The following is a 9,982-nucleotide window of genomic DNA, read 5'->3' on the forward strand; positions in this document are numbered from 1 at the left end:
TGATACCACTGAAGGAGGTGAGGGAGTTCAAGCCAGCCCAGTTCAGCAAGTGAGAGACAGTGGTGACTATGGTAGGATGCCCTTGTGGCGAATTTGGCAATTTTGTTGTAGCAGGTCTGTAGCTTGTTTAGATCACATTGCCTTAGGTTGGTATATATTGGAGAGGCATAAAGTAGGGTGGAGATAAGGTGGGAATTTGCTACTGAAATCTTTGCTGCTTTGGTGAGAAGTTGCTTATTTCTGTATAACACTCCTAGTTTTTTGTGGACTTTTTTATGGTCATGGATATGTGAATGTCAAATTTTAGTTTATTGTCTATTTCCACTCCTAGCAATTTGGTGTGTTCTGTTGGGTGTATAGTGGTGTTGTCTTTTGCTGTAATGTTAAAGTGAGAGTTGTTTTGAGTATGTTTGGTGGGTTGGAAGATGAGTAGTTTAGTTTTGTTTGGGTTGAGTATTAATTGGGCATCAAATAACCAAGTTTCAACAGAGGAAAAGGCTTCCTGTGTGACTGTTTGCAGTTTGGGTAGGGACTGGGCTGAGCAGATGATGGTTGAGTCATCTGCATATTGTATGAGTGTGCCATGTTTGGTGGCAGAGGCTAGATTATTGGTGAAAATAAAGAGTAGGGGTCCAAGGATGGATCCTTTGGGAACTCCTATAGAGACAGGTAGTTGGGGAGATATGTCATTCTGCCATACAACGGATTGTTGGCAGTCAGACAGGTAACTCTGAAATCAGTTGGTGACTGATTGAGAGAAGGATAGGTTATTGAGGACAGAGATGAGTTGTTTGTGTGGGACCATGTCAAATGCTTTAGATAGGTCTAGGAAAGTAGCAGAGGAGAGATAGCCATTGTTTTTATGCTGAAGGATAGTGTTAGTAAAGAAGAGTAAGGCAGTGGTATTCTGTACCTCTTATAAAAAAGAATTTACAATCATATTTAGATATGTTACCTATACACGTAACTCCATACTAATTGGAGTCATTACTGGGCACATTGCGGGTGCTACAAAGAGCACTTCTGGCTAACATCAAAGAGTGAAACTATACTAATTTTGTAAAATGTAATCATACTTTGACTTAGGAATGGGGTCCATTTCCATCATGGTATTAGAACTCCAAAAGATGTGGAAAAATTAAAAAAGGGTACGCCAGTAAAATGTGCAGCAGCCATGACATTTTCATACAGATTACCCCAGAAAATAATACTGAGTGTGTTTTCTACTCACCTATGGCTCTTATCAGCTTTTCAAACTCTTCCTCTATTGCTGTGATTACTTGCTTGGCCTGTTTATTTGTCTCACTGTAAATAATGACTTTAAGTTCCTATCAACTGTAGCTTGTCATGAAGTCCTTGGGATTCATTCTGTACCTCTGGGCATACATCTTGCCTTCCAGTCCTGCCCCATCCATATTTCACCCTCATAATTAATCTATTCCACTGCCAGGATGCTTTCTCTTCTTCAGGGGCATGCTACTATTTTCCTGAGGTTTGTTAGATCTGCAATACAAGAGACCTGGTCAACTAATGGATCAGGGGAAAGCACAGAGGCCTAAGGATGAACAAGATTCCCAAATATCTGCTTCTTCTTTAAACCTTTACTCAGAAGTACTAAATCTCTGTCAGTCACCTGCTCCACACCCCACACTACTTGTTCTCTTAAAGGTATATTGTTTATCATGCCTAGTGTGCTACAGGGCAAGATTGTCCTTTTTGAGGATCTTCAGTGATGTTCTTTCTTTAATACATTTGTTAACAATGTAAGCCCACTGAACACAAGTGTTCCTTTTCAGAGGCAATCCAGGAGGACTGTCTTATTAAGTCGCTTGCTGAGATTCACACAGTAGACAAAGGTTGGGTTTAGGAATCAAACCATGTACCCTTTGCTCCAGGAAGAAGCTTGGTAGGAGCTCAGATTCTTAATCCTCTGAGCTAACTCCTATACTTAACCAAAGTGCACCAGAACAGCATAAGAACTGCGGAGAAGCATGTTTCTAGGAATGTTCTTTTCATCCACTATTCTCACCATCACAGGGTTCTTGCATAGGAGAGGCAGATTCCTGACTTTTTTGGGCATACTTTTCCTGTTGAAGTGATCTTTACTCTCATTCAAGAGCAGGACCTAGTGATAAGGCAATGCTGCACCTAATATAATGTCTCTCTGGACATGTCTACTCCATTGGCGTTGCACATTTACTATAATATTCAAGCTTCTTATTTCAGTTTCATCCTCCAGGACAGAATTCACCCTGATAGTCCTTGCATCAAGAGCTGCATGTTAAGACACAGAAGGGTGCATTAAACATTTCACTAATACAGTGAATAAACTAGCTTCTAATAAGCAAAGTCTTCTAGAAGCTTTCTCACAACTATTTCGTACATTGTTCCACTACACTTATTTCTCTTTAATTGAATGTTAGAAAACACTTACATCTTGAAAGACTGCAAAAATGGTTCCCCCTCATCTAGTGATATTACCCTTACATCCGCCTTTTAGTAGGATGTGTTGTTAAATAACTAAAGCTCCCGACAGATATACAAAACCCATATTCCTTTACATTAAGGCAGGAGCCACAAAACTGAAATTTTCAGATCCTTTGCTCTCCTAGCCCCTTAGCTAAGTAGTAAAAAAAAAAAAAAAAGGCTTTTGAAAATGTAGTTCTGTACAAGTGAGGAAATCTATGTCATTTTTTAACTGAAACATGTTTTTTTTGCCCATTCCACAGGGTGAACATTGCTTTAGATAAGGCAGGCTTCCTTTCTGATAATTGAACTATTTGTTTATGACATGGGAATCAATGAATTAGTTTCACTGATTCCTGTGTTCCTCCCATAAAGGACTAGGTAATAGAGTCAGCTCATGGGGCATTAGAGATTTTGGGTTGTGGAGTACACATGGGAGGGTTTCTCCCTGCAAAAACATTGTTAATGATAGATGGTGTGTGTCGCTGACTAGTAATTTTTGATGATGAAGTTTTGTAGAATGCTTATTCTAAGATTAGCCATATATCCCTACTGGCATATCAGTCATGCTAATTATATTCATAAGAGGTTACCCTCTTGAGTATTACAATACTGGTGATTGCTATCATCCTTGTATAGTAGATGGCTGCTTTGCCATGATTTTTATCTCTAGCCCTGTATTGTGAGATGACATACAGACAGCCTGTACCATCCACTAATGTACAGATACTGATCCCCTTACTACAACCTCCTACTGTGAATTATTTACATTTCTGGGGATTTTAGAAGCCCCTTAAAGTGATCTTTCAGTCAACTAGTAAAAAATAGATAAGCAGCAGTTAGATCCCATGAGCAGGATGGCAGTACAACCGGCTGGTACATTGTCAGATGTCATCTTTTTCCAATCTGCTTGTTTATTTGCATGGTTTTCTATTTGGTTTAAATTAATTGAATGCTATGTGGCAACTCCCATCATACTACACCTGAGACTTCTGATTCTGAATGTGAGGGCAGATTCCAGTGTCAGAGGGCTCTTTGTCTAAGCCATTTCTACACCATATTCAGGAGACTGTCAAACACTAACGAATTATATCTGCTACCCATAACATCTGTACACTGCAGGCCTTCATGAATCTCCTTCACTTCTCACACATCTCTGCCACTCGATATATAAATATGTAGTGTTCATGCACTGATTCCTGGAACCTCTGAACAAACTGTTAGCAGTCTATTCTATTGCAAATAGTTATAAAGCACCTTTATTTTGAATATTTTACTCAATGTGTTTTGTGGCTGCTTTCTTAATGTGTTTTTATCTTGTGATCTTGTTTTGTTCTGTAAGTCTCTGTCTATCACTGAAATGCGTCCTTCATGGATCAGTCCCTTACCCTGCTGAGCAGACATATAGTCTATCATATATATAAGAAAGTAAATAAAATATTAGTAATGTGGCAGATAAGAGATGAGTAAAGAGGAAGTAAAACCTCTAGTTTTGGATATTCTTAGTTATTAGTTCAGAAGGATTTTCTAAATACATTGGAGACATGATGATCAAAAGTTGGGGAATCCTCCATGGGGATGCCTTCTATGTGGACTATACAGCAGTTATTGCCTTTAAGTTTCAAGCCATTGTCCTTGCAATAGTTATTTTTTTGTCTCCCCACTCCTTGAGTGCCCTCACATTACGGGTACTCAAATAACAATCTCTGGCTTACAGTCATTATTATATTTTGTAAACAAGAGACCAAGGATATTGGCTTACAAGTCACAGAATAAACGCCAAGTAGAGGAGGACCCAGTAGTAAGCCTTCAGGAACCACATGTGCAATTTTTTTTTTACTTTATAAGGTGGTGCCTTTGTCAGTGTACTGTCTACCTCACTACATATGGATAGATGTTTAGGTTCACCAATTTGTTAGCAATGCCTACATGGAGGAAAAATAATTCTGGTTGTTAATGTCTTATCGAAAGAGATGCAAACGCTAATAGTACTGGGCCTCTCTTAAGCAAGCCGGTTTTGGTGTCAGACATCAACACATTACTGCACTCTTCACCTACAACCCACAACCTTCAGAATTAGGAACAGGTGGATTGTCAACTGCACGTCAGGGCATTATTTTTTACATGTTAGTACAGCTGGTTTATTTATTTTCCATTATGGATGCTGTAACTGGCTTATGTGTTTGTCCACCTGTAAGGATTCCTCAACATTTCAGTTTGTCTTGAGGTACATCTCTAAGCCAAACAATCCACATATGTTGTTCTGATGAGATCAGGAAAAAAAGAAGAAAACATGCCTAGTGAGGGTTAGATATTTTGACCAGAATGCACCGGTAAAGACTTTAAAAAAGTACAAATAAAAGGTCATGGGCATTCACAAGCTGTATAGCTGAAACACCAGTATATCCTTAAATGGTCGTCTGCATATATCCCATGGGTCTTCACTGCAGAAGGTTTAAGGTATTACATAGTGCAGGTCTTTCTTGTAGTTTTGACTAAATGGTGTGTCTGTGTGACCATTTGCTGTACCCACATATAGTGTGTGTGTGTGTGTGTGTGTGTGTGTGTGTGTGTGTGTGTGTGTGTGTGTGTGTGTGTGTGTGTGTGTGTGTGTGTGTGTGTGTGTGTGTGTGCATGTGTGTGCGTGTCTATATATATATATATATATATATATATATATATATGTAGAGAGAGAGAGAGAGAGAACAAAAGACTTGTAAAAATTAAAAGCATGCTAAAATGCTCTATTAAAACAAAAGAATGCAATTAATGTTTTTGCATCTAAAATCACATAAACAAGATATAAGACTGTGCTATACACCACATACACATCCTTTAAAAAAGATAAGATCATATAAGTAAAGACATAGTCATATTATTAAAAGTTAATCACAAAACATTCTAATACATTGTACTAAAATATAATTTTAGGGAATAAATAAACACTAATTATAAAGAGAGTGCATTCCACTCTCCATACAAATGTCTTCATTGCATGCCATGTTAATGCCGTAAAACTTTGTATTTTAATATACATTTGAAATTAACATATTAATTTAAGCCACTTGGTGTGTAGACATCACTCGGGTTTTTAATGTATATTATTTTTAATTTAAGCTCCAGCATGCTTTTGCAAAGTGGAAGAAAGCCAGATAACCCAACATAAACCCACAAAAACAAAGGGAGAATGTACAATTACCAGTGGTCAGGTTTAACTCCAGACCATGGGATCATAAGACAACCACTCAGGTACCATAATGTCTAAACAAACTTCATTTTAGCCAGGAAAGTTCATACATTACTGTCTATATGGACCATAAAATATAGGCTTTTAGAGAACAGCACTGTCTGAACTTAGATGCTGCTATACTGGCATTATCAGGGCAAGTTCATTTACTGTAAATATGTCCATGTTTTTATACATTTACTAAGTACCATCCCACTGGTACTGTACCTGGGGATCAATCTGGCAAACAGCTGGCATAGATGTAATGCCATTTCGTCTTGCCCACTTTTAGGGTCCTACAGTTTTTGTTTATAATATATATCCACAAAAAGAGAAAAAAAATAATTAGTGGGTTTTCCACAAACGAGACTGAACATGCCCAGGCAAAGTTTACAAAAGAAGCAAAAAGCAATGATCTAAGGCTACACCCATATACACACGTACACATTCATATACTCATATGCACACGCGCACACACACACACACACACACACACACACACACACACACACACACACACACACACACACACTCTCTCTCACAAACACAAACAGACAGACATCACATCCGCAGATAAAAATCCACACATTAAACAAAATGCATGTACCTATCATAATGTTAGATCATTGTTGTCTCGTTTTCATCCAGTTCAACATTTGGGTTGCTGGATCTGATCAGAGCTGACCTCAGCGCCATCTACCAGAGTTTTGGATCCAAAACTCTGACTCTTTACCTACCCACAATTCTCTCCTTCTGTCTGATTTACCTTGCATTTGCTGCCTGTTCAACCAGAACTATTCCCAAGAGCATTCCTGCGATCAGAATAATGAAAGCCTTTTTCTGAATTTCAATCCCTCTTGACTGTTCCCAGGTATTTAGTATGGTGTATATTGTAGACTAGGGTTAAAATAGGAAGTTAGGTACTGAATTTTAGTTCTTAAGACTGTTTCTGACTGTTTTCTTCTAGACATTTCTAGTAGTGTTTCCTAAATAGTGTTAACCTTGTGTGGGTAATAATAATATCAGATCACATGTTAATCTGGGAAGAAAGCCTTTGGGACAGAAATGTCATGTTGTAGCAACCAGATTTATTCACAAACAGGATACAGCAGTATTTTGAGAATCACCAAAAAGTAAATCTAAATTACAGCAAGCTATGACTACTTTTATACATAAAAAAGTGCGGGAATGACAATAGTTTTCTCCCTTTCCATCTCCTTCAACATGACCAATTATTACAGCTGCTTACATTTCTGACATCAGTAAACTATTTCTTTAACATCTTACTGATATAACTTTCTCATTGTGACATCTGCAAACTATTTGCTTCTTATCCAGTAGACATAGATTTGCCAGTTCTGACATATACAATCCATTCCTGTTATACACAGTAGACCTATATTCCCCATCTAATGACAGCTCAAGGTCTTTGAGCTGCATGTGTTCCTTCTGGATAGAGCTATGACATGACTAACACTGCCTGACAATATGTCTAGTTAGCATAATAATTGCTGACTTTTGTATCTTTACTTGTACAGCTATACTGTATAGTTTTGATAATTTGCCTATTTATCAGGAACTTCAAGTTTATTATAGTGCTCTTTTACTTAGCACTTTACAAGTTAAACCATAACACAAAGTAAAAAAAAATATCATGAATTAACAAATACAATAACTGCAACAAAAGTCATGTTCTCCTAATACCAAGTCCTACAAAGCAATACACAAACATGAAACAGTACAGCATAATAAAAGGTGCAGCCAAGAGTTATATCAAAAACATTTAAGCATCCATATAGCTACATCCTAAAATAACACTGGCACTGTCAAACCAGTTTGGTGGTCAAAATCTGAAATAAATAAATACAAATCTGTTGAATAAATAGATAAGACAAATAATTCTCAGTAAAAGACATCAGTCTTACACTTCAAATGTCCAGCAAACAGGACTACAAAATCAAATTATCAAGCTAACCTCTCCATTCATCCATTCTATTAAAATCATGAGAACAGTCTTTTTCCTTGTTCAACATATTACTTCCACCAAAAAACAAAGCAATTGGGAGAAACTGAAAGATGAAACACAGCTCTTTCCACTTTCTTTCTTGTCCACAATATTCTTCAATAGTCCATCCTTCAAAACCTTACCTCCAAATGTCAGTGCCATAAAGTTGACACAATCAAACAGTGTCAGTACAATGGTAAAAATGAAACAGCAGAGCAGGAAATGTTTTAGCAAAACCCAAACTTGATCCAGAAATGCAGCTAGCTCTGGGTCTGTCAGCCACCTGCTGCCATTGTTGAAAGCACCACCATATCACCCTCACACCAGTAAAAAATCAGTTGTGATTTCCTATCTTTACTATTACAGAGGTATTAGCAGTATAACATCTGAAATAACTGTTCAAAAAAATAATAATACTGCCAAAGAAACCTCCCTAAGAACACACCCCACCTTCACATCTTCATTGAATCTACTTGTACTGTAGGTACTACCATAGGAGTAAAAGGGTGACTGACTTTTTAGAGTCTTTTTTGCCCTTTTAAGGTGGTTACTTTTTTTCAACAGTTAAATTTTACATGGCCGAGTGATTTCCAGAATCCCTTGGCTGAGCAAATTTTGAGCTACTGACAATTTCAAGAAGAGACCACAATACATGCCTTATTAGCATTAGCTGTTCCCCTGGACTTTTACATTATCATGCAGCTTGACTCATGAGATCACCGTCTGTGCTGAAAGCCCCTTGAAGGGAAGCCTCAGAGGTAGTACAATGTAAGAAACAGAGAGGCTTATCATGTTGGGGAAAACTGCTAAGTTAAGGCTTCCACATCACTGTGAGCCTTTGTAAATCCCAGCCTTTAGTGTCTTCTCAGATCCCATGAACATGACAAAAAAAGAAAGTGAAGCCCACCCTTCTAGAAGTTGTGTGTCAAATACCTCAACAATTGGCTTAAAACGGATGCAATTAGAGTTCATGAAAAGCTGTGCTCATATGCCTGGGGCATGCTGTTCCATGAGAATGCTGAGGACTCTGTACTGGGCAATAGAAAAAAGAACTACAAATAATTTGTTCCCCTTCTTAATGAGCAGGTATGTAACTTCATATTTGTAAAATCTGTTCAGGTGCAGCTTTTAACAGAGGCCAGACCAGAAAATCATTTGTTAATTACATCTACACCAAGGTTATGACTGAGAGAGAATGCCATAAAGAATTTTGTATGTGTATATATGATACTGAGTTTCTAATATCTTTTTTTACAAGGTGGGGTCAGAGCATATATTCCCTTCCATTTACTGGCACACAGTGTTTGGAGTAAAACTCATGAAAACTGACAAGCTGATCCACAAATAACATAGTTTACATTTGTCAAAAAATGTCCCATTTTTATGATGCAGTCTGTAGTGGCATACAAAGATACAACTAACAGGATCATGGAATGTGTAGTTCTGTCACCCTTCCTGTCATTAAGCCAACACAAACCTTGGATCATTACCAATATAATTTTATGCTTGTTGGATGGGATATCACATGACTTCTTATCATTGTTTGTTGATTATTGTTTAGCTTGTCATTAAGCCGACACAGACTTCCGTACAATACCTATATAATTATATACTTGCTGGATAGGATATCACATGACTTCTTATCAGTGATTGGTCATTATTGCTTAGCATCGACTATGACCAGTATGAAGGTTTACTTACCCACCACTCATATGTCACACAATCCTTTGGTCCATTTCACATGCCCGACAAGTGACTGGCAATACTAAATGGCTGGTACAGAGTCATGCAGAATATGTGGCAAACCCACCTAAGCCCTTGAGTATCCTTTTTGTAGTAGTACCAAGCTGCTAAGACTGTTCACAAAACACAGTGACCATTTAAAAATAGACAGCTGTTTCAGAATTGCTGATAGGAATGCAGTCTGCCTCCTAGTGCTCTGCAGCAGAGCAGACTGACATCACCTTGAGAAACTTTTCTGACTTTCTGAAGCAAATGAAGGCATTCACTTACTGCTAAATATGTTTTGATCTTGCACTAATTGGTAAATATGGTGACTGTCATTGTTCTGTACCTCTTGTTCCAGAACAAGGTTGAAAACATCGTCATTAGTCACAGCCCATTTCCCTCAATTATCTGTAAAATGAATTAGTAAACACAAAACAGAGTCCCATCAGCAGATGTCTTCATGCATAGCTAGAATTGAGACAGAGCGAGAGAAAGAGAGAGCAGCATATTCTAATACAGAAAAGAAAAAATAGCATGCAGAAAAGAGCTTTGCATAA

Source organism: Protopterus annectens, chromosome 1.part1, assembly GCF_019279795.1.
Source record: "Protopterus annectens isolate FY-2018-M chromosome 1.part1, PAN1.0, whole genome shotgun sequence".
Lineage (NCBI taxonomy): Eukaryota > Metazoa > Chordata > Ceratodontiformes > Protopteridae > Protopterus > Protopterus annectens.